General features: G+C 40.2%; 1 pseudogene; it reads left to right on the top strand.

The window, feature by feature from the left end:
• The first annotated feature begins 14,833 nt into the window (after positions 1 to 14,833).
• Positions 14,834 to 21,330, top strand: LOC116901741 (annotated as a pseudogene).
• Positions 21,331 to 24,061: the final 2,731 nt, after the last annotated feature.

Raw genomic sequence — 24,061 nt, 5'->3', positions numbered from 1 at the left:
TACTGTCTCTGGCTATCCCTCCTGTGAGCCTGTGAGTTTGTGAGATCAGCTCTTTCTGGGCAGGATTTGTGTGTAGAGATCTGTAGTATGGGGTTAATTCCAGGTGCAGATGGAAACCCTTTAGTGTTCTTTTTACCTTCTAGATATTAATCCTCTGTAATATATATGTATGTATATATATATATATGTATTCTGCTATTTATACTATTTACTTGATTAGCCATTCCTTTTTGCTTTATGGTGTCTTTTAACCTTATTAGCTCCACTTTTCAGTGACCAGTATTATTTCCTGAGCAACTGGAGTTTTATTGAAAAACTATGTCTTAGTTAGGGTTACCATTGCTCTGATGAAACACCATGATCAAAACTAACTTGGGTAAAAAATGATTCATTTCACTCACAGTTTCATATCATCATCAAAAGCCATGAGGGCAAGAACTCAAACAGGCTAGGAACCTGGAAGCAGAAGCTGATGCAGAGGCCATGGAGGAGTGTTGCTTATTGGTTTGCTCCTCATGGCTTGCTCAGCCTGCTTTTTACAGAACCCATAACCAAGAGCCCTGGGGTGGCACTTCCCATGGTGGTGGTGGTGGTATCATCCCACATCATTCCCTAATAATAAAATGCCCTACAGGCTTGCGTTCAGCCTGACCTGACCTTATGGAGGTATTTTCTCAGTTGAGCCTCCTTCTACTCTGATAACTCTACCTTGTGTCAACTTGATATAAAATTATCCAGCAAAAAGTCCTTAACTATCCTGAAGAGTGTTCTTACTTTTTTATCTAAGTTTCAATTTCTCCTCTAAGTATTTTCAGTCTGCTAAATTAATGTATAATTTGCATTCAATACAATTCACCAGTTTGAAGTACTCCATCTTATGAGATCACAACTAAAAATAAAATATTGTATCTTATTTTCCCTTTTGTAATGAACCCATTCTCTGACTCCATGTTTTCTAAAATATTAAATAAATGGAATCATACTTTGATATTTCTTATTACTTTAGACTCTATAATAGATATGCACATTATTTCTTATTAACATTTGGACTTTATACATAAATATATTGTTTTTTATTGTTGTTTAGGAACATTTGATAATTCTTCTGAGGTTTCTTCCACTTTTCCAAGTTGCTGTTCCAACTTAAGTTTTTTTTTTTTTAACTAGTCCCTGTATTAATTACTTTTGAGCATCTAATACATAGTCAACTTTAGGGTCACACCATTAATGTAAACCAGTTCTCCCTCTCCCCCAGCAATCATTTCCATAGGTCATCATCCTAAGTCTCTGTGTCCATTCCCTACCCATCCATAGTGGAATTGTGCCTGCAGTTTTCTTTTTGTAGGGAGGCAGAAAACTGATGGACATTCAGTCCCGTCTGCATGTAAACAACCACATGTGCACTTGTTAGGGGCCGCAGGATAATGAGGTGATCTGCTCTGTGGTGGTAACGGTACTAAGCCAACTTTGCACCTGGTGTCAGTTGGTCAAACCAATATGCTAATGTTCTCCTCTTCCCCCATTAGCACAGTATAGCTCAGCCTGCTGTTACATAGCTTTTTGCTACTCAAGGTCCCTGTCCAATGAGGTCCCCCTGCACATCCAAGGCTGGAATCCGACACCATGAGCTTCCAAAGATGGTCATATGCTGCCACAATTTCAGTCAGTTCTTATGTGTAACTGCACTGTTGTGTTCAGAAAACACTATTTCCTTGAAGTTATATTCCACTTGTGGCTCTTACAAACTTTCTGCTTTCTCTTCTGACAACATCCTGGGGCCCAGAAAAGGGTTATTATATGAATGACCCATGCATACTCCAAGAACATTCATGCCACTGTTGTACTAATTGGTATATCTTGTCAGGTGAGTTCTTGTCATAGCTTGCAAGGTATACAGCAGGGTAGACCGATGATTAGTTGTTTCCTTTGGTAGCACACACAGCATCTTCCAGCACTAGGAAAGCTGTCTAGTAGATGAAGCTTCCAGGAGAGTACAAGCTTGATTTTTTTCCTATTCTTTAATTCACATGTATGATTTCCTCAGCAATAGAGTCTTACTGAGTTCTAGAATGTAACCAAGAGTAATGCCAATGGCCTACAATGCTTTGTACTCTACCAGATCCCACTGGCCAATAAAGAAGTAAAGCAATCCTAGTATTGAGGTTCTTATTTTCTAGAATATGATGTCTACTTAGGATATCTATTAAAAATAAATTCAGCTAACAGGATGGCTCAGCAGATACTTGACACCAAACTCACAATTCCAGTTTAAATTCTGAGTCACAAATGTCTGAACCTACTACCACATTATCATCTAAGCTCCATCCACATGCTGTGGCTTTCATATACATACACATATAATAAACCAATTAACTTAAAATATTAAAAATAGCCACATGTTCCTCCTTGATGGAAATTCCACTCATAATTTTGATTTTTACTTTCTTAGTAACCAATGTTGAACATCTTTTCATATCCTTATTTGATGTTAATACAATTTATTTAATAAAATGTCTACAAGTTTTTTCAAAACCTGTATTTGCTTCCAGAGGTTTATTATTTATATTGAACTATAAGTTATTTTGCAGACATGTCTATGTTTTTCCAAAATATTCTGCTTTTGTGACTTTCTGTTTTAGTACTGTATTTTGCAGGACAAATATTCTCCACCTAAATTAACTATTCTTATCATATTTTCCTCTATGATTCATTTACTAGGTAATCCCTAAGAAGTATCAAGGTCACAAAAATATTGCCTATTTTTTATTCTGTAACAATTAATTTGAGATGAGAAAATTCTAGTTACGAAGTAATAACACATCTCAAAACAAATGTCCCCGCTGTTGTGAGTAAAGGTATCATCTGATTCTGGTTACAAACTCCTTTTCTTTTTCTGCTTCGAGACTGTAATTGGGTCAGCATAGGCTGGGATCCAGGAATGGGCATTTTGCAAGCACCCAGGCAGTTCTAAATGTATAATTAAGGAATCAAAATCCAGACAGCACTTCCAAGTTCAGATGGTTCTCACTGATCTTCCGGCTTCCCCAACTTCATCTTAGGTATCTTCTTAATCATGTCCAAAAAAAGGTAAGTATAACTGCAAAGATCAAAGATCTGGACACAACCAGCCTCCGATGAAAATACCTGGGGGGAAAAAATTCCATTCTGAACATGTACAGTTTTGCTCCTTATCTTTATCCTCTGAACTGTACAGCACCCTAACTGTTTATACAACATTTACATGTATTCAGCGCTCTCTGCCATCTAAAAATGCTGTAACAGAAGAGGATGTGAACAGATCAATTCAACTACTACATCGTTTTGCGTGCGACCTGACTGAGCATGTGTGGATTTTAGCAGAACCAATCCCCACAAATTCCCGGAGATAATTGCTCATTCATATGAATGAAATTGTACATATACTATCCCATATGTGTATTGTTAGTTCAAAAGGAAAAGTGGCACAATTTTCCTCAAATAAAACTTGGGAAAATAAATGGGACAGTGCACTACTTTAATGGTGCATGGGCCATGAGAACCCTTTTGATTAGGAACCAGTAGCATGGGAAAGCATAGCTTGCCAGGGGGTTTTGTACTTTTCACAGGAACTGGCTGTTTGGTTCTTTCCTTTGTTGCTTGCTTCTTAAATATTGGAAAGCCACCAAACATACCCTTTGTGAATGTCAGCCATAGGAGCTTACATTGTATTTCAAGGGCTCACAAGAAGCTTCTCTCTTGTGCCACTCTCTTCCCCAAATAATCTGCTAACTGGAAAGAACTGATTCATCAATCACGAGAACCATCTTCTAAGAGACTACAGAGAAATGCCCAAAGACAGACAAAGGGAACGGCAGCTGGCCAGACTAAAACAGACCTTCTCAAATGGCCCTCTTCCCAGTACTCCTGTAATCAGACATGACTCTGTACTATGAAAAGCAAGCAGCATGGTACTTGAATTTTCTGTTTTCTTTGTGCCTCTGGTACATTCTCATCAGTGGCTACAATTACTCTTAGTGGTTTTGGAACCAGAGGAAAGGTTGCACATCCTAATAGGACTGGAACTAAGAACCAAGATTAGTGAGATACTACTGGGACAGAGGACACAAGTTTTTTCTGTGAGGTCCTCTGGTCCCTCCCCTTCACTGAGCTTCACTTTACTCCCAGCAGTAGAGAATCAAACTACCAATGAAATATGAACACATGTGCATCTTCTTTTTAGAAGCACCAGTATTCTGATTCTCCTCAAATTTTCAAAGACATGGGGCAACATATTTTTATCTTTAGTAGCTTCTCTGTTTTCCACAAGACCACATTTTTAAACAATTCTTCATCTTTAAAAAGCAGAACTTTTCCATAGCCATTCAATACCTTAATCCTTTCCATGAGCTTATTTGAAAATATATCCCAAATTTTGTAAACCATGGCCTGAACTTTATCCTTATTTTTCTCAGTTTTTATTAATTTATTTATTTACTTTACATACTAATCAGAGCATCCCTTCTCTCCTCTCCACCCAGTCCCTCTCTCTCATCTCACCTCCCCCATTCCCATATCTCTGTCTCCTCAGAGAGGGGGAGACCTCCCATGGTAATCAATAAGCTTTGGCATATCAAGTTCTTATATATTTTCTGTTGAAGGGGAGACAAAGCTATCCAGTTAGGGGAAAGGGATTCAAAGACAGGCAACAGAGTCAGAGACAGCCCCTGCTCCTGCTGTTAAAGGTCTTACTAGAGGGCCAGGCTATAGAGCTGATACATATGTGTAGGTGGCCTAGGTTTGCTCTCTTGTTGGTGACTGAATTCTATCCTTTCCTATCTAGTACAGATACACCAGAGAATACTAAAAGACATTATCATTATAATCCCTAATGATAGAGCAGCAGGTCCAAAAACCTACATTTGATTTTTTTATGATTGGAGGATTTAAAACCTAAGCCAAAAATAACACAAAATAAAAGGCTGAAAACATGTTGTACCAGGAAAATAAATCCTCATAAAAGATGTCAACCTATAATTTAATGAGCTCAAAATTACGCTAATCTTTTTTATCTCCAAATATCCTTCACTATTAACACTATGAAAGTACATATATGAATCAGAAGTGATTCACATGGGCACCCGGAGAATGTTGGATTTCTACCAACTTCCTTAACTCTGTAGCTTTATTCGCTTCTTTACCCTTGCATAAAAATGAAAGTAAGGAGAAGTCTAGTGTGTGTTTTTTTTAATGTTATTGTTGAGACTGAACTGGTTATACATGTCTAGCCTCTCCAACTGAGTCTTTTAAATAATGACTTTGGAAATACATTACTCATTTATGTACAGGGCTATAATAACTATAATATAAAAATAATATTTATTGGAAATTAATACATGACATTCATGTGTTAAAAATAGTCTCAAATGCATACTGATTATGTGTTTTTGGCACCATGATAGATTGCAATTAATACTATAAAACACTGACTCTGAAGCCGCCAAGGCAAGTTCTTAGTTCTCTGGTCTAACGTATTGTTAAATTAGGAGCAGCTATAAAATTCTGAAAGTTGACTACATTCTATAAGAAAACCCATAGATTTCTACTCTACGCTCTTCTACAGAGCTTTTCTAAGTTTATTGATGTCTTGGATATTTGTCTAATTATTATGACAGGATATCTAACAAACGCAAACTGAGGAAACGTTTATTTTGGCTCCCACTTTAAAAGTGTCTGTGTCATGACATGGAAGTTACTGTAGCAGAAGCTTGGGGTAGCTAGTCATGTTGAGTCACTCGTCAAAAAGGAAAGAGCACTGACTGTGTTTAATTCGCTTTCTCCCTTTTATTCAGTGTAAGACCACAGCCTAAGAAACGGTGCCACCTTTTTAATTGGGGCTCTGTCCACATACCTTAATCTATTCTAGAAAATCTCTCAGAAGCATATCTAAAGGTTTATCTCTACAAGAACTCTAGATTCTGTCAAGTTATCTATTGTTCTCGTTTGCTTCCTATTTCACTAATGTCGTGGCCAAAAGCAACTTGGGGTGTGTGTGTGTGTGTGTGTGTGTGTGTGTGTGTGTGTGTGTGTGTGTGCTGAATCCATCATAAGGAAAATCAGGATAGGAACTCAAGGCTGTAGCCTAAAGGAAGGAAGTAAAGCATAAATTAAGAAGGAATGATAATTACTGCTTACAGGCATGCTCCCCTGGCTTGTTCAACTTGCCTTTTTATATAACCAAGGACCACCTGCAAAAGAGTAGCTCCTGTAACAGGCTGAGCCCCCTCACACATCAGTAGATGAGAATCACACACACACACACACACACACACACACACACACACACACACACACACACACAGAGAGAGAGAGAGAGAGAGAGAGAGAGAGAGAGAGAGAGAGAGAGAGACTGACTTCCTTGTAGGCCAATGTGATGAAGTTACTTTCTCAGTTGAGGTTTGCCTCTTTCCAGATGATCCTAATGTCAAGTTGACCAAAACTAAAGAACACAACTACCAACATTAACTGTCACAATTGTATGAATGAAACTCCTGGGATAGAAGAGCCATTCTCAACCTGTGGGTAATGATCCCTTTGGAGCTGAAGGACTCTTTTGCAGCCATCACCTAAGACTATCAGAAAACACAGATGTTTACATTACAATTCATAATAGCAAAATTACAGTTAGAAGTAGCAATGAAGGTGGAGGTTATTATAACATGAGGAACTATGTTGAAAGGTTTTATATCAGGAAGGTTGAGAAGCACTAAAGTAGAATTTAGAGTCCTTTGGCTATATGCCCAAGAATGGTATAGCTGGATCTTGAGGGAGATCTATTCCCAGTTTCCTGAGGAACTACCACACTGATTTCCATAGTAGTTATACAAATTTGTACCCCCAGCAACAATGAGTAAGCTTTCTCCTGTCTCTAAGTCCTTGCCAGCATAATCTGTCATTTCTCTTGTTGATCTTGGCCATTCTAACAGATATAGAATGAAATGTCAAAGTGGTATTAATTTCCACTTCCATGATGAATAAGTACGTGAAACATCTCAAATGTTTCTTAGCTGTTTATGTTTGAGAACTCCCTAAGTTTTCACCCAGTTTTTAATTGGGTTGTTTATTTTCTTGATGTCCAGTATTTTTAGTTCTTTATATATTTTAGATACTAAACCTGTATCAGATGGGTAATTGGTAAATCTTTTTCCATTTGTAGCCTAATGGCTTTGCCCAAATGATGATGTCCTTAACCATACAAAAGTTTTCAGTTTCATGAGGTCTTATTTATGAATTGTTAGTCTTACTGCCTGTGCTATCAAAATGGCTTCCATGGGCTCTTAAGAACTGGCACTATTAGGAGAAATGTTCTTGTTGGAGTAGGCATGGTCTATTGGAGGAAGTGTATCCCTAGGGATGGGCTTTGGGGTTTCAAATGCTCAAGATAGGCTCAGGTTCAGAGTCTCTCTCTCTCTCTCTCTCTCTCTCTCTCTCTCTCTCTCTCTCTCTCTCTCTCTCTCTCTGTCTCTCTCTCTCTCTGTGTGTGTGTGTGTGTGTGTGAAGATCCAGATGTAGAACTCTCACTCTCAACTATATCTCCAGCACTATGTCTGCCTGCATAGCCATATTTCCTGCCATGATGGCAATGGACTAAACCTCTGAACTTTAAACCAGCCCCAATTGCATGCTTTCCTTTATGAGAGCTGCCATAATTGTAGTGTCTCTTCAAAGCAATAAAAACTGTAACAGTGGGGTTGGGGATTTAGCTCAGCGGTAGAGCGCTTGCCTAGCAACTGTAACAGAAGTGTACTATGAAAAATGTATTTTTCCTATGCCAATGAATTCAAGCCTATCACCCACTTTTTCTTCTACAGGTTCAGGGTATCTGAACTTTAAACCTTACTACAGAGATATGCACTCAACAATGTTCATTCTGCTTTATAATAGCCAGAAATTGGAAACAACCTAGATGTCCATCAACTGATGAATGGATAATAAAAAATATGGTGCCTTTATACAATGGAATATTATTCATCTGTTTTAAAAACTGAATTAAAAATTTATAGGTTAATACATGGAGCAAGAAAACAATTATCTTTTCAAAAAGACAAATATGGTATCTCTTATATGTGGGTGCTTTGAAGTCTTGGATATACATGCTATAATCTGTGTAACCACAGAGGGTAAATGACTAGTAATAGACTAGTGGGAAGGGAAGGGTCAGCCTAGGAAGGGGAAATACAATATATTATTATAGAGAGAAAATGGAGGGACTAGAATGGGAAGATTAAATGGGGGATTGGAACGAGAGAGAGAAGAAAAGAGGGAAAGGCAGCAGGGAATCTAACACTGGGGGCATTTGAGGGAAAACAGCTTCTGTTGAAGCTTCCTAAAATATATACATGTATAAGAGGCTCTATATGGAGTCACTAAGTAATGGTGGAGACAAAGCCCCAAGTAGACATATTACACCACCAAGTAAGACCTTCAGTACAAGGAATGTGTTCCATCTAGTTGAGTCATTCACCAGTAGGAACCCATGAAAACCACAGATGTCTCAGCTCTGGCTCACTCTCCACAAACCGATGATAAGACCCTGTTGCTGAAGACAGAGAAGTCAAACTGGTGCCTAACAGGAGCCTCCAATGTCTCTCATTCTCAGTTATAAGTCTACAGTCATCTCCTCCACTGGAAAAGAAGATTCACTGTCCTTGACAAACCAGAGATAACACAGAGCATTGACTTCCGCATGGATTCCAGTGGCAGCATAGACCACAGACATCGACCATACATCACACAGCCTCCAGACAGCAGTATAGACCGGCCAACATGGTCCCTGGTGGCAGAACGGACCATGGAAATCTTTTAAGGAGGAATAATTTAGAAAACAAACCATCTTTCACCCCAGATATCTTGACATTGCTCAGAGCACACCACTCTGCCAGCCCCACCAGGCCACAGCATGCTCCTTTGTCCACCCTTGTCCAGCACAGCCACATTCTCACACCTGTTGCTAGCACTGCTTCTCTAGTTCTGCTTCTCTCTACTGCAAATTCTTTGTTTGTTTGTTTGTTTGTTTTTTATATTTTTATTTTATTTTTCTTGGATATTTTATGTATTTACATTTCAAATCTTATCCCCTTTCTCCCCTCCCCTACCTCTCCCCATTCCCCCTGCTTCTTCAAATTCATTATTAAAGTGGGACTGCAAGCTACCAGTTTTGGCCAAAAAGCAAGTCGTTATTACAACAAGTCATTGGCTTGCTTCAGGTTTCTGGTAAATGCTGGACTATTGCTGAGACTTATCTAGGGTATGCTGTTGATGCCCAGTGTCAGGGTGATCCTAGAGCTGGAGCAGGATCTGCATGAGCTCCAGGTCACTGCATACCTCCCTGCACTTGACACTGGCTACCTTGATGGTTTGGGCATGATCAAGAGGGCAGTGCCGCAGCCCTGTGCTCACCTATGTGCAGCAGGGTGATCAGGATAAGCAACAGCTCCATGCTGCTGGGCCCACTTGGCAACAAAGTGCTTCTTTGTCTGATAGAGCTGTGCTCCCATACCTGTCACTACTGCCACAACATTAGTTTTTGCTTTTCTCCTTTTTGTGGTGCCCCGTTCCATCACCTTCTTTTCCAATCTTATAAGGCCTCGTTTTAAAAACATCTTCCCGTAAGATATGCCATTTTGTTGTTGTTGTTGTTCCAGATATACTGCATTCTTTGTAGATTCATCCTCTGCTGCTACATCTCCCCTCAAAGCTTCCATGAGTCTCTCAGTTTCCTTGGAGTGACTTTGCGGACCTTGGTGCCCATAGCTGCTGCCATCTTGAATACACCATGGAGTGCGGGGAACTTTTCAATATATTTCAAAAATTTAGAGAAACTGGAAAATAAACCAACAACATCCTTTTTAGGGATCATACAGTTCTGACAAGTTCCCCTGAGGGACACCCGTTCTGTTGACCCATACACCAGTTTTTCAAGAGCCAATGGAATATTTGAAGTGCCTCAGTAGAAGCAAAGTAAAATTGATCTCTCTGGTACTCTCATATAACACTAAGTGTATTAAGTTAAAAGAGAAGTGATTAAAGCACTTATCTTTGTATATTTTCCAAATCCCAAATGCTATAAATATGTGTATACCAAAAAATAATACAGCATTTCTCTGTTTTTAAAATCTTTAGTAATTTATTGAAGCATTAAAATAGTATTCCGGAGATACCAGAATGAAGGGGAAAAGTAAAACTTATTTGTAATATGAATATTTGGGATGAATTAAGACAAAGAAATTTAAGACATAAAAAAGTAGGACTGTCGTAGGAAGAGAGTCTGAAGAGATGGGAAGATGTAAAGGAAATTAGACACAAAGATGTAAAGTTCAGGAATGTGAAGGTGTACAACTGGACAGAACCAATGGTGCAGAAGAGATAACAAATGGTGGTACAAGAGTCAAAGGAGTTTTACAAAGTTTGTGGAAGAAGGAAAATTGTTCTTAGCATTCAAAGGGAAGAGTAGGTATGCAGAGATGGGTCAGCACTTACAGAGTCCTTCCTGCTCTTGCAGAGGACCATAGTTCACCTTCCAACACCCATACCAAGTGAATCTCAACCACCTTTAAGTCCAGAGCGAGAGTCCCAAGCCCTCCTCTGACCTCCACAGGTATCTGCAGGCACATGCACATAGAACACCAACACATCAGCAAAAATAAATCAACCTTTCTAAGGACACAATCAGTTAGCTCTCTACTTGGTTCCAACAAGCTTAGACCGTACAATCATATCCTGCTGAGCCATAGCCTATCCTCTGCGACAGAATAAGTCTCTTTTTCTTCTCATGGCTGTCAGTCTAGCCCACTCAGAAATCCTTCTTAATGTGTCATATCTTCTCCTTACAGTAAGTCCTTATTTTGGTGAAAATCAATTTTCTTTTCCAGAGAACATCTACATTATTATATAGTAATTATAAAGTAAATATTAAAAAATAAAGCTTACGTACCCATTACTTTAATCATCACTTAAGTTATTATAGTCAGCCTTCTTAGGGAATTGATGTAAAAATTTGTTCTATTTGAAATGGCTAATGAGTAACTGTTTAACAGTCTATACTAAATTACTTTACAAAAACCAAGAATAAGGAGTTAACGCTGTAATTCCAAAATATAACTCTCATCCAATTCAGAGAAGGAAACAAATGGTATCTTTTCACCATCTTTCTTTGTCGGAGAACAAGAAAGAACCCATAAATTGGGAATTATAAGAGTCAGAGGATCAGGTCCCACACACTCGATTTTTTATAAAGAAGCCATAAAAACACAGTGGGGGAAAAACACAGCACCTTCAACAAATGGTGCTAACTGGATATGTATGTGTAGAAGGCAAATGTATCTATACTTACCACCCAGCACAAAACGTATGTCCAAGTGTATCAAAGATATCAACATCAAACCAGAAACACTGAACCTAACAGAAGAGAAAATAGGGAATACTCTCGATACAATGGCACATTAAACAACTTCCTAACCAGAATACCAATAACACAAGCACTAAGATCAACAATTAATAAATGGGACCTCATGAAGCTACAAGATACATAAAATAAGGTAAGGGACACCAAAATTCAGACAAGGTGGCAACACACAGACTGGAAAAAAATTTTTACCAACTTCAGAGTGGATAAAGGACTAATATCCAAAATACATAAGAAACACAAGAAACTAGATACCAAAAAACCAAAGAATCTAATTAAAATATGGGGCACAGATCTAAACAGAATTTTCACTTTATCTTAGTTATATTCCAATTTTATTTTTTTTATTTAATTTGGATATTTTATGTATTTACATTTCAAATGCTATGCCCTCCCCTGGTTTCCACTCTGGGACACTCCTGTCTAATCCTCCTTTCCCTTCCTCTATGAGGGTGCTCCCCCTCCGACCCACCCACTCAGAACTCACTGCCCTGGCATTTCCCTATACTGGGGTTTCTAGCCTTCACAGGACCAAGGGCTTCTCCTCCTACTGAAGGCAGACAATGCCATCCTCTGCTACATATGTAGCTGGAGCCACAGGTCACTCCATGTGTACTCTTTGGTTGGTGGTTTAGTTCCTGGGAGCTCTGGTGGGTCTGGTTGGTTGATATTGTTGTTCTTCCTATGGGTTTGCAAATCCCTTCAGCTCTTTCAGTCCTTTCTCTACCTCCTCCATTAGTGTTCCCATGCTCAGTCCAATGTTTGATTGTGAGCCTACAACAATGTATTTGTCAAGGTCTGGCAGAGCCTCTCAGGAGACAACTATAACAGGCTCCTGTCAGCATGCACTTCTTGGCATCTGCAATAGTATATATAAGATGAATCCCCAGGTGGGGCATTCCCTAGAAGGCCTTTCCTTCAGTCTCTGCTCCACACTTTGTCCCCATATTTCCTTTAGACAGGAGCCATTCTGGGTTAAAAATTTGGAGATGAATAGGTGGCCCCATTCCCCAAACGAGGGCTTTGCCTAACCTCTGGATATGGTCTCTACAGGTTCTCTCTCCCCTTTGTTGGTCATTTCAGCTAATTTAACCCTGTTCAGTCCTGGGAGACTCTTGCTTTCCTGGCATCTGGGACTTGATGCTGTCCACTCACAACTCCCCAGCCCCCATTGTTACACACCTCTGTTCAAATTTCTGACCCTCTGTATATCTTCCCAGTCTCCTCCCATACTTGATCCTGCCCTCCTTTTCCTCTCTCCCTCTCCTCTCTTCCTTCCAGGTCCCTCCTGTGAGTACTTTTCCCCCTTCTAAGAAGGACTAAACATTCACATTTTGGACTTTCTTCTTCTTGAGATTCATATGATCTGTGAGTTGTATCTTGGATATCCCAAGATTTTGGGCTAACATCCACTTATCAGTGAGTGCATTTCATGTGTGTTCTTTTGGGACTGGATTACCTCACTCAGGATGATATTTTCAAATTCCATCTTTTTATCTAAGAATTTCATGAAGTCATTGTTTTTAATAGCTGAGTAGTACTCCATTGTGTAGATGTACCACATTTCCTGTATTCATTCCTCTGTTGAAGGGCATCTGCATTCTTTCCAGCTTCTGACTATTTTAAATAAGTCTGCTATGAACCTAGTGAAGTGTGTGTCCTTGTTATATGTTGGAGCATCTTTTGGGTATATGCCCAGGAGTGCTATAGCTGGATCCTCAAGTAGTACTATGTGCAATTTTCTGAGGAGCTGCCAGACTGATTTCCAGAATGGTTGTACCAGTCTGCAATCCCACTAACAATGGAGGAGTGTTCCTCTTCTCCACATCCTCACCACTATCTGTTGTCACCTGAGTTTTTGATCTTAGCCATTCTCAAAGGTATGAGGTGGAATCTCAGGGTTGTTTTGGTTTGCACTTCCCTGATGACTTAAGCATTTTGAACATTTCTTTAGGTACTTTTCAGCCATTTGACATTTCTCAGATGAGAATTCTTTGTTTTGCACTGTACCCCATTTTTAATAGGATTATTTGGCCCTCTGGAGTCTAAATTCTTGAGTTCTTTGTATATTTTGGATATTAGCCCTCTAACGGATGTAGGATTGGTAAAGATCTTTTCCCAATCTGTTGGTTGCCATTTTGTCCTATTGACAGAGTCCTTTGCCTTACAGAAGCTTTGCAATTTTATGAGGTCCCATTTGTCAATACTTGATCTTAGAGCATAAGTCATTGATGTTCTGTTCAGGTAATATTCCCCTGTGCCCATGTGGTTATTGCCCACTTTCTCTTCTATTAGTTTGAGTGTGTCCAGTTTTATGTGGAGGTCTTAGATCCACTTGGACTTGAGTTTTGTACAAGGAGATAAGAATGGATCTATTTGCATTCTTCTACATGTGGACTGCCAATTGAACCATCATTTGTTGAAAATTTCTTTTTTCCACTGGAATTTTTTTGGCTCCTTTGTCAAAGATTAAGTGACCATAGGTGAGTGGGTTCATTTCTGGGTCCTCAGTTCTATTCCATTCATCTACTTTCTCCTGTCTCTGTATCAATACCATATGTTTTTTTTATCACTATTGCTCTGTAAACCTGCTTGAGGTCAGGAATGGTGATTCCTCCAGAAGTTCTTTTATTGTTGAGAATAGTTTTTGCTATCCTGGGTTTTTGATGAAAAAAGGGGAACACTTCATTATTTCTGGTGGGAGTGCAGACTTGTCTAGCCCTGATGGAAATAAATACGGCATTACTTAGAAAACTAGGAATAGATCTACTTCAAAATCCAGCTAACCAACAGTCAGGTATATATACCCAAAGTGCACTCCAACATATCACAGGGATACATGCTCAGCCATGTTCATGTGGCTTTCCTCAGAAAAGCCAAAAACTTGAGACAATGTAGATGTCTCTCAACAGAAGACTGCATAAAGAAAATGCAGTACATTTACCAATAGAGTAATACTCAGGTTTTTAAAAAGTAACATCCTGAAATTTGCAGGCAAATTGATAAAACTAGAAAAATTAACCCTGAATGAGATAACCCAGACCCAGACCCAATACAAATATCATATTGTACTTGCTTATAAGTGGATATTATCCACTAAGTAACTGAAAACCAAGCTATAATCCATAGACCCAAAGAGGTCAGGAAGTAAACGAGTCTAAGAAGCATGCATGGATCTTCCTGGGAAGAGGAAATAAAATAGATTTCATGGGTGAGACTGGGGTGAGTGAAGAGAATGAAGACTAGAGTAAGCTGATCAGGGAGATAGGTGGAGGGAAGGAGTGTAGAGAGAGATGGCTGGAGTTGATGAGAATTTGAGGAATGATATGGAAACCTAGTGCAGTGGAAACTTCCTGGAATCTATGAAGGTGACCCTTATGAGAAATCCTAGTAATGGGGGATATGGAGTCTCAATTGGCCATCTCTTGTAGCCAGGTGAGACTTTTAGTGACATACTGGGTTGCATTAAATTGGTTTTTTGACTGGGGGAGAAGGTTCCACAGAAATTTCAGAACAATCTAGGCTGTTGCTAAGATAAAGGCTTGCTTTCTGCTAATGAGCATCATGGCCCCATTGTGAGGACAATACTCACACAACTCATTAAACACAGAGAAGTTACACTGACGCCTACATGGAGTATTCATCCCTAAGTTCTAGTCTCTCTTTGGTATGAAAGGTTCTCTACATGCTACCAAAAGAGAAACATGGACACAAACCTAATCACGAAACCTTTTACCTACAATCTGTAGGTATAGTTTGCTTGCAAAATATGCTGGGGCAGTCCTGGTACAAATATATATATATATATATATGAGAGAGAGAGAGATGTAGATAGATAGGTAGAGAGATTGGTAGACGTTGGTATATAGATAGATATAGATTATTTGTAGATAGATTCTTTTTTGATGAAAACTATCTATTCATCTAAATGAAACATATGCTTAAACATTTCACACTGTTATTCTATAAAAATTTGCATCTGGACTGAGAACTTTTATTTCACTCCATGGCAGTGTGATGTGAATTATTAATAAAATAGATACACAATCAACTCTCAAAACTCAAGCATTACTGATATGCCAAAGACATAGAATGTATTTGGTCCAAGTGGTTCTAATATTATTTCATGTTGATTTACTGGGAAAAGGGTAAGTATTTATTTATGAATTGCTTTCTTTTTTTCTTTTATTGGATATTTTTTAATTTACATTTCAAGTGTTATTCCCTTTCCCGGTTTCCCAGAGATAAGCCCCCTATCCCAATCCCCCCTTCTTCTATAAGGATGTTCCTCTCCCTTCCTGCCCCCCAACATTCCCCTACACTGGGTGGTCCAGCCTTGGCAGACCAAGGGCTTCCCCTTCCATTGGTGCCCAACAAGGCCATCCTCTGCTACACATGCAGCTGGAGCCATGGGTCAGTCCATGTATAGTCTTTGGGTAGTGGTTTAGTCCCTGGAAGCTCTGGTTGGCTGGCATTGTTGTTCTTATGGGGTTGTAAGCCCCTTCAGTTCCTTCAATCCTTTCTCTAATACCTCCAACATGGATCCCATTCAGTTCAATGGTTTGCTGCTAGCATTCATCTCTGTATTTGACATGCTCTGGCTGTGCCTCTCAGGAGTCAGCTATATCCAGTTCCTGTCAGCATGCACTTCTTAGCTTCATCAGTCTGATAGATAGATTCTTAATAGTATTCTGCTATACTCACAGATTAATGGTATATCAGTTAGGTTATCTATTGCTGCAAGGAAGCACCCTGACCAAAAGCAAGTTGGGAAGGAAAGGATTTATTTGCCTAACACTTCATTCATTTCATTGTCGAGGAAGTCAGGACAGGAACTCAACCACAATCACAGCTAGAAGTAAGAACTGATGTGGAGGCCATGGAGGAATACTGCGAATTGGCTGGCTTCCCAGAGCTTGATCAGCATACTCTCTTATAGAAATGGGCTGGGCCCACCCCCACTGATCACTAATTGAGAGAATGCCTCACAGTTGGATATCATGGAAGCATTTCCTCAACTGAGGCTCCATGCTCTCCAAGGATTCTAGCTTGTGTCGAGTTTACAAACAAAATCAGCCAGTATACGTGTGTTATCCAGAGCTCCTCCAGCAGCAGATGGAAACAAATGCAGAGACTCAGACGAACATTTATGCTAAGAGAAAGTGTAAATGGGAAGTCTCTATAAGATCCATCCTCTCATAGCTCAGAGAATCCTGAGGAAAAGAAGGCAGAAAGATTATAAGTGACAGAGAGGATGAAGCACACCAGGAATACAAGGCCTCCTGGATCATCTAGGCAAGGTGCATGTGAGTGTACAGAGACTGAAGCAGCAAGCATAGGGTCTGCATGGGCCTACCCCAGGACCTCTTCATATATATTATATCCTCTAGCTTACTGTTTTATGAGACTCCTCACCATGATGACAAGTGGGTCTCTGACATTTATGCCTGCTCTTGGGACTCTTTCCTCTTGTTGGGTTGCCATGTCCAACTTCAATATGATAGTTTTGGTTTCATCTTTTTGTATTTTATTTTCTCATGTTGTTATCACTTAGAACCCTGCTCTTTTATAAAAAAAAAAAAAGACAGAAAGAGGGTGGATCTGGAGGGAAGGGGGAGTAATGAAGAACTGGGAGGAGTAGAGGGAGAGAAACTATAATCAGGATATATTATATGACAAAAGAAATAAAATAAAAGGGAAATATAGAAGCAAAAATTACATTGAGATAACAGAATATTAATAATGGTTATCTTAGGGGGAATTCAGACTGAGCCTGTGGGAGACTTAAGAAAGGCTTACCTATGCATGCTACATTTTTATGCATAGATATGACATTTTATTACAAAGCAATCCATATTGCCCCACTGCTTGAAGAATTTATGCTATAATTTCATGAATCTCTTTATTTAGAGAATCTTCTCAAGAAATTATCTGCTATTTGAAAATAATTAGAACAAAAAAAATGAGACATTTTATAAACCAAACCCTAATGTTTAAGGAGCCATCTATCGACTTGACGGATGTCTCTAGGTTGTAATTAGTGTCTACAACCCTCCTGTCAGCTGCCCCATCCTCAAGCCTCACAAGCCCATGGAAGTAAAAGCACACACAAGGAGAGGACTGTTCTCTATTGCCTATTGCTGTGTCTCCAACATTTCCAAGCACACACAGAGGCACAATGAATGCTCTATTTAAAAAATTCCTTTTGGCTGTATTAATAACTCCCCTTTGCTTTCTCCTACAGAGCAAGGAGTTATAGTTGTCCAGATAGACACATGACTAAGCCAGTTGCTCCAGTTCAGAGATGAAACCTAATACATCCACTGTGGCTGAATTAGTTTTCCCCAGCACTAAAGCAGCTTTTCTTTCCTATATGCTATAAGTTTAGCCCTTTCTTGTCTCTAAGTTCAAAAGAAGACATTGATTACTGAGCATTCTCCAACCGTAAAATTTTTATCATGAAAACACTTTCTTTTGTCTAAGCATGGTACTTACTGTATGCACTCAAAGCCTGAGGCAGGAAGATTACAAGTTCAAGTCTAACCTGAGCTACAGAGTAAAAAATTGTTCCAAACACAAATTATTTTCAGTTGATACTTTGTTGGATAACTGTATCTGTATTTGTGTCTCCTCAAAAAATGACGTGGTAAAACACAACCTTCAATGCATATCATAAGCCAAGGCCTTTGAGATTTGCTGAAGACATGTGGGAGTGTTCTCATGAGGGAGACTATTGTCTGTATAAAAAAGGAATGCAATACCCCATGATGGTAGCTAGAGAGCAAGATCGGTGAACAGCAAATGCAGACCCAAATGCTAACATCTCCTCAGCTTCGTCTGCATCACCTTTGACTTCCCAGTCCCCAAAACTATGAGAAATAAATTTCTGATTTGTGAGCAAACAGAGATTGCAAAAATATCAGAGAACAAAATGAGAAAGTAGAGATTATGTGTGAGGAGAGAGAGAGAGAGAGAGAGAGAGAGAGAGAGAGAGAGAGAACCAATAACTGAATGATTGTTGTCTCAATTCTCTAATCTAAAGAAATACTTTAGCAGATTGTATTTAAAGAAAACCCAGGTGTTGCCTAAAAAAACAAAACTTATGGACAAACTGAATACAGCCTTATGGTAAACAATAGGGAAAGATATTCTAAGTCTAAGAAAGTAAGAAAATGTCACCATTGAAATATCTAATACAGGAGACAATTAGGAACATTTAAAAAAGGTAACTTTGTGTTGAATAAGAGAACAGAAAGCTTATTTTACATATATGTAATATTACAGTACCCAATGTTTAAAAAAACAAATATACTGCATGCAAAGGGACAGACAGGCCTCAATACAGTAAGAGGGGAAATATTGCCAATAGATAGGTCATCCAAGCTAAGGGAAAAAAAATCAAAGGGAAGTGTCAAAGTTAAAGTTCATCATATATCAATGTCTTAAAACTAGACATAAAACTACATAAAACTAGTTCCATCCATTTGCCTATGAATTTCATGAAGTCATTGTTTTTGATAGCTGAGTAATATTCCATTGTGTAGATGTACCACATTTTCTATATCCATTCCTCTGTTGAAGGGCATCTGGGTTCTTTCCAGCTTCTGGCTATTATAAATAAGGCTGCTATGAACATAATGGAGCACGTGTCTTTGTTATATGTTGGGGCATATTTTGAGTATATGCCCAAGAGAGCTATAGCTGGGTCCTCAGGTAGTTCAGTGTCCAATTTTCTGAGGAACCTCCAGACTAATTTCCAGAATAGTTGTACCAGCTTGCAATCCCACCAATAATGAAGGAGTGTTCCTTTTTCTCCACATGCTCACCAGCATCTATTGTCACCTGAGTTTTTTGATCTTAGCCATTCTGACTGGTGTGAGGTGGAATCTCAGGGTTGTTTTGATTTGCATTTCTCTGATGACTACAGATGCTGAAATACCATCCTGAGTGAGGTAACCCAGTCACAAAAGAACACTCATGGTATGCCCTCACTGTTAAGTGGATGAATACTCAAGATACATTCCATATACCACATGAAGCTCGAGAAGAAGGAAGACCAAAACATGGATGATTCAGTCTTTCTTAGAATGGGCAACAAAATACTCACAGGAGAAAATATAGAGACAAAGTGTGGAGCAGAGACTGAAGAAAAGGCCATCCAGAGACTGCCCCACCTGGATATCCATCACATATACAGACACCAAACCCAGACACTATTGAGGATGCCAAGAAGTACATGCTGACAGGAGCCTGATATAGCTGTCTCCTGAAAGGCTCTGCCAGAATATGACAAATACAGAGTTGGCTTACAGTCAACCATTGCACTGAGCACAGGGTCCCCAATGGAGGAGTTAGAGAAAGGACTGAAGGAGCTGAAACGGTTTGCTATCCATAGGAAGAACAACAATATCAACCAACCAGACCACTTAGGGCTCCCAGGTACTAAACCACCAACCAAAGAGTACATATGGAGGGACCCATGGCTCCAGCCACATATGTAGCAGAGGATGGCAGTGTCGGACATCAATGGGAGGAGAGGCCCTTGGTCCTGTGAAGGCTAGACACCCCAGTGTAGGGAAATGCCAGGGCAGGGAAGTGGGAGTAGGCAGGTGGGAAGTGGGGCACCCTCACAGAAGCATGGGAAGGGGGTATGGGATGGGGGGTTTCAGGAGGGGAAACCAGAAAAGGGGATAACAACTGAAATGTAAATAAATAAAATATCCAATAAAAAACTGCATGAAACTAGACAAAGAAATCCTAGAACTTACGTAGAGATATAAAATCCTAAAATAGCAAAAGCCATTGAAAGGAAAACAAAATAAAAAATAAATCTCAATTTACACAGTACCTGGTTTCAAGTTACGCAAAGTTGTAAGAATATACCATGAGGAGACAGAGCCGAAAACGAAGACAGCAGCATCCAGAGGTCTCACCGCTGCTCGCTGCCTGCAGTGCCCCTTCTCTTAGGCTGAGCAGCTTGCTACACAGTGCCCTCCTCTTCTTCCTTCCCCACAGAAGCCGCAAGCATCTGTGGCGGGCTTGGAGGTTCTCTTCGCGTAGGCCACGCCGGCCATGAGCTGCCCGCAGGACGCACTGCTTCCTGCACTGGGAAGTGGTGACAAACGGCTACTATGGCTTGGGCACCAACGACCAGCCAGGTCCCAAGGATAAGAAGTTAGAACTACTGCCGGCTAAGTGGAACAGCAATAAAGAACTGTATGCCCTCCGGTATGAGTCTAAGGACAGGGCCAGAAAACTTCTGAAAGCTGTCTCTGTGGAGAATGACATGATCATCAACGTGCTGGAGCATGGCACACAGCAGGTGGCAGACTTGACTCTGAACTTAGACGACTATATTGATGCAGAAGACCTGAGTGATTTCCACAGGACCTATAAGAATAGTGAGGAGCTTCGGTCTCGGATCAGATCTGGAATTATCACACCTATCCATGAGCAGTGGGAGAAGGCTCGGTTTAAGCAGTCCCCCTCAGGTTCCCACCTGCCACTGCCAGAAAGATGGGCCCATTCCAGATTTCCTCACACCATACAGTTAGCAGCTTACCTGGCATGATCCCCTGAGCCCATTCACTGTCTGGGGAGAAGACCTACACCCTTTTGGGTGTCAGAGAGGTGGCATGATTGTGGATCCCCTGCGATCCGGCTTCCCAAGAGCACTTATTGAACCATCCTCAGGCCTCCCAAACCGGCTTCTTCCTGGTGCTGTGCCTCCAGGAGCTCGCTTTGACCCCTTTGGACCCATTGGGATCAGCCCATCTGGACCTAATCCTGATCATCTTCCCCCACCGGGCTACGAAGACATGTACCTGTGAAGGCCTCAAGAATGTAACATCTCAGCCTCCCTTTCACTCTCCAGGAGCTGCCACCACTGGCCCCATCAGCGTCCGTGTTCTTGTGGGCTTGGGGCAAAGGATTCTGCCCATGTTTGCAGGACTGCTGGGGTTGTATCCCCAGCCCTTGTCAGAGCCGGGGTGCCTGCCGCAGCACCCCACCAAGCTGCATGTAGGTCCCAAGGAGAAACTAGTGTCTCAATCACCAGCTCCTCCCACTTCCAAGGAAGACTCCAGCAACATAAACCCCCCACCCGATGCAGTTGCGGTCACAGCGCTATAAGAACAGAACGCATTTTGGATGTTATTATTAAGAATCAAATGTCAATACAGAATTCATGTTGCCAGTCAAAAACCATGAGGATGCTGTCACAAAAACTGATGGTATAAAGTAATGTTATAAATAAAACAAACAATTAAATCTGCATAGCTAAGGCAAATTATTATTGACAGAGATGCCAAATACATACACTGGTGATAAAAACTCTGGACTCTTCAACAAATGGTATGGGGAAACTAGAATCCACCGGAAGAAGAATGTGACTTAGTCCATATTTCACCCTGAACAAAACGCAGCTCCAAATGGATCAGCCATTAATACAAGATCTAATAACCTGAAACTGTGAGAAGAAAATAGGAAATAGAATATACTTCAGTACATAGGCATAAGCAAGTCCTTTCTGAAGACTTCATGAAGTCAGGAAATAACACTAAAAGCCGATGAATGGGATTTCACAAAATTGAAGAGCTGTGTAGTAAGTGAAATTATCACCAGAGAGAAGGGACAACCCAACGAATGGAGGAAAAGTCTTTGCTAGCTTTACTCTGTGACAGTGACTCTTGGTTGTCAACTTGATTGGATCCGGTTCAAGGTACATGTCTGGGAATGTCTGTGAGGTCACTTCCCAGGAGAATTTACTGAAGCTGAAAGACCCTCCATCGCCCAGAGTAGGCAGCCCCTTCTGGTGGCAGCTAAAATACAAAGGGTCTAAGGGGAAAGCGTTGTTCTCTCTGCTCACTTTCACTCGTTGCTGGTAAGTGCATCTACTCTGCTGCCGGTTCTGTCCTTTGCTGATACCGGAATCCAGCTTCCTCAGTCTTCCACCATGGAATGAAGACCAATGACTCTTCGTGATCCTCTAGGTTTCCTGTTCCAGATTGGGACTACTGCAACATTCAACTTCACGAACTGAGAAGCTACCATGATTTCCACCTTTGCATTATACAGACAGCAATTGCTGGACTATTCATAAATTAGCCAATTTCATAAATTCCCTGTGTAAGAAGTATGCGTCTATCCATTCTATCCATTCTGTTCTTCTAGAGAACTGTGACTAAGACATAAAAAGCAGAAGGGGAGTTGTGGGAGGGATGGAGGTTGTGGGAGAGTAAAGGGAAAATGGAAGAAGAAAGTGTAGGGGTTATGATGGTCAAATATATAATATACTTGGAAGAAATGATCTTTTGAAAATCAACAACACCAATGATACACACCAATTTACAACACATGTAATATTGTATTATAATAACCTAAATATCCTCTCCAAACTCCTAATGTGACATAGCCCTAAAGACCATACGGTGTTGACTCTGACCTTTAACACCTTTCCCTCAGAGTATCTAAGGTCTAATAGAATGTTCTTGCCCCTAGATGACTGCTATGGGAAGATCCTGTGCTTAGCAGAAAGGAACACTGAGAGGCAAGCACACTGCTGTCTTGTCTTTCCTCTTCAGAAATAAGGTGGGGCCCAGCATATTATCAGAGCATCAGAAAGATCCACACACATTGTTATGAGGCCACTCCCCGCATCATGCAATTCCCAACTGCCACCCATATCGACAACTGAAACATGAGGTTCAGGTCCCTAGAATTTTCACCAACACCTCTTGGACTGGCTTGTAGAGTCCTGGGATCTGCTGTTTGGATCTTTTGCACAGAGATTAATAAGCAGCTCTATGTTTCTTTCAAAATAACACCAGGTTACAACACGTGAGCAACTAATTTAGACTACCACTGACCTCAAGGGTTATTCATAGCCTTTAAAATAGAAAGAGACACATCTCTGTAAGGAAATCTCTGATTTTATCTTCCCTTCTATATGCAGCCCTCAGGCAGTAGAGCCACATGCCAAGGACAATATTCAAACTAAATAAAAACTGAAAGATTACCATTGTTACTACAAGGAACTGGATGTGTTGACATGGGATAAACAGGATGAATTTACCTCTTTTCCTCTCCTAGCGGTTCAAAACACTGCTGTCTAATGGCTAGATCCTGTAAGACAGGTTAGACTCACTTACTTCCTGATCTGAAAGCCAAAAGAAAAAAAGAAAAACACAGCAGTATATCCACTAGCAACATATCAACAAGCAACAAAATTACTCTTTAGAAGTTGTATGCAATTCATTTTAGATGTGTTATTCGTTAAATGAAATCTGGTGGTTTAAGGAACTAGAATAATATACAGTTATGTTAACATGTAACATGAGAGACATAAACTTAAACTTCCTGATTTTTAAATTATCAGAGTCTATAAAAGCAATATGGCCTTTTATAATGACCAGCAGTGCTAAAATCTGGTTTAAACAATTAACCACCTGCCTGAGTCCCACAGTGGAAGGGAAGAAACAAGGCAGGAAGGAAAACAAAGAAACAAAACAACAACAAAACACACATGGAGAACACAGACAGACGGACAAGTTGGCACTCTGATAACCTAATGAGCTTTAGACAGCAGAAGTCCCTCCACATTCCTGGGAGCTCTCCTCCTTG

This window comes from Rattus rattus, chromosome 1, assembly GCF_011064425.1.
Source record: "Rattus rattus isolate New Zealand chromosome 1, Rrattus_CSIRO_v1, whole genome shotgun sequence".
Classification (NCBI taxonomy): domain Eukaryota; kingdom Metazoa; phylum Chordata; class Mammalia; order Rodentia; family Muridae; genus Rattus; species Rattus rattus.
Note: the sequence above shows the minus strand (reverse complement) of the source record. Positions and strands in the feature narration are given on the sequence as shown.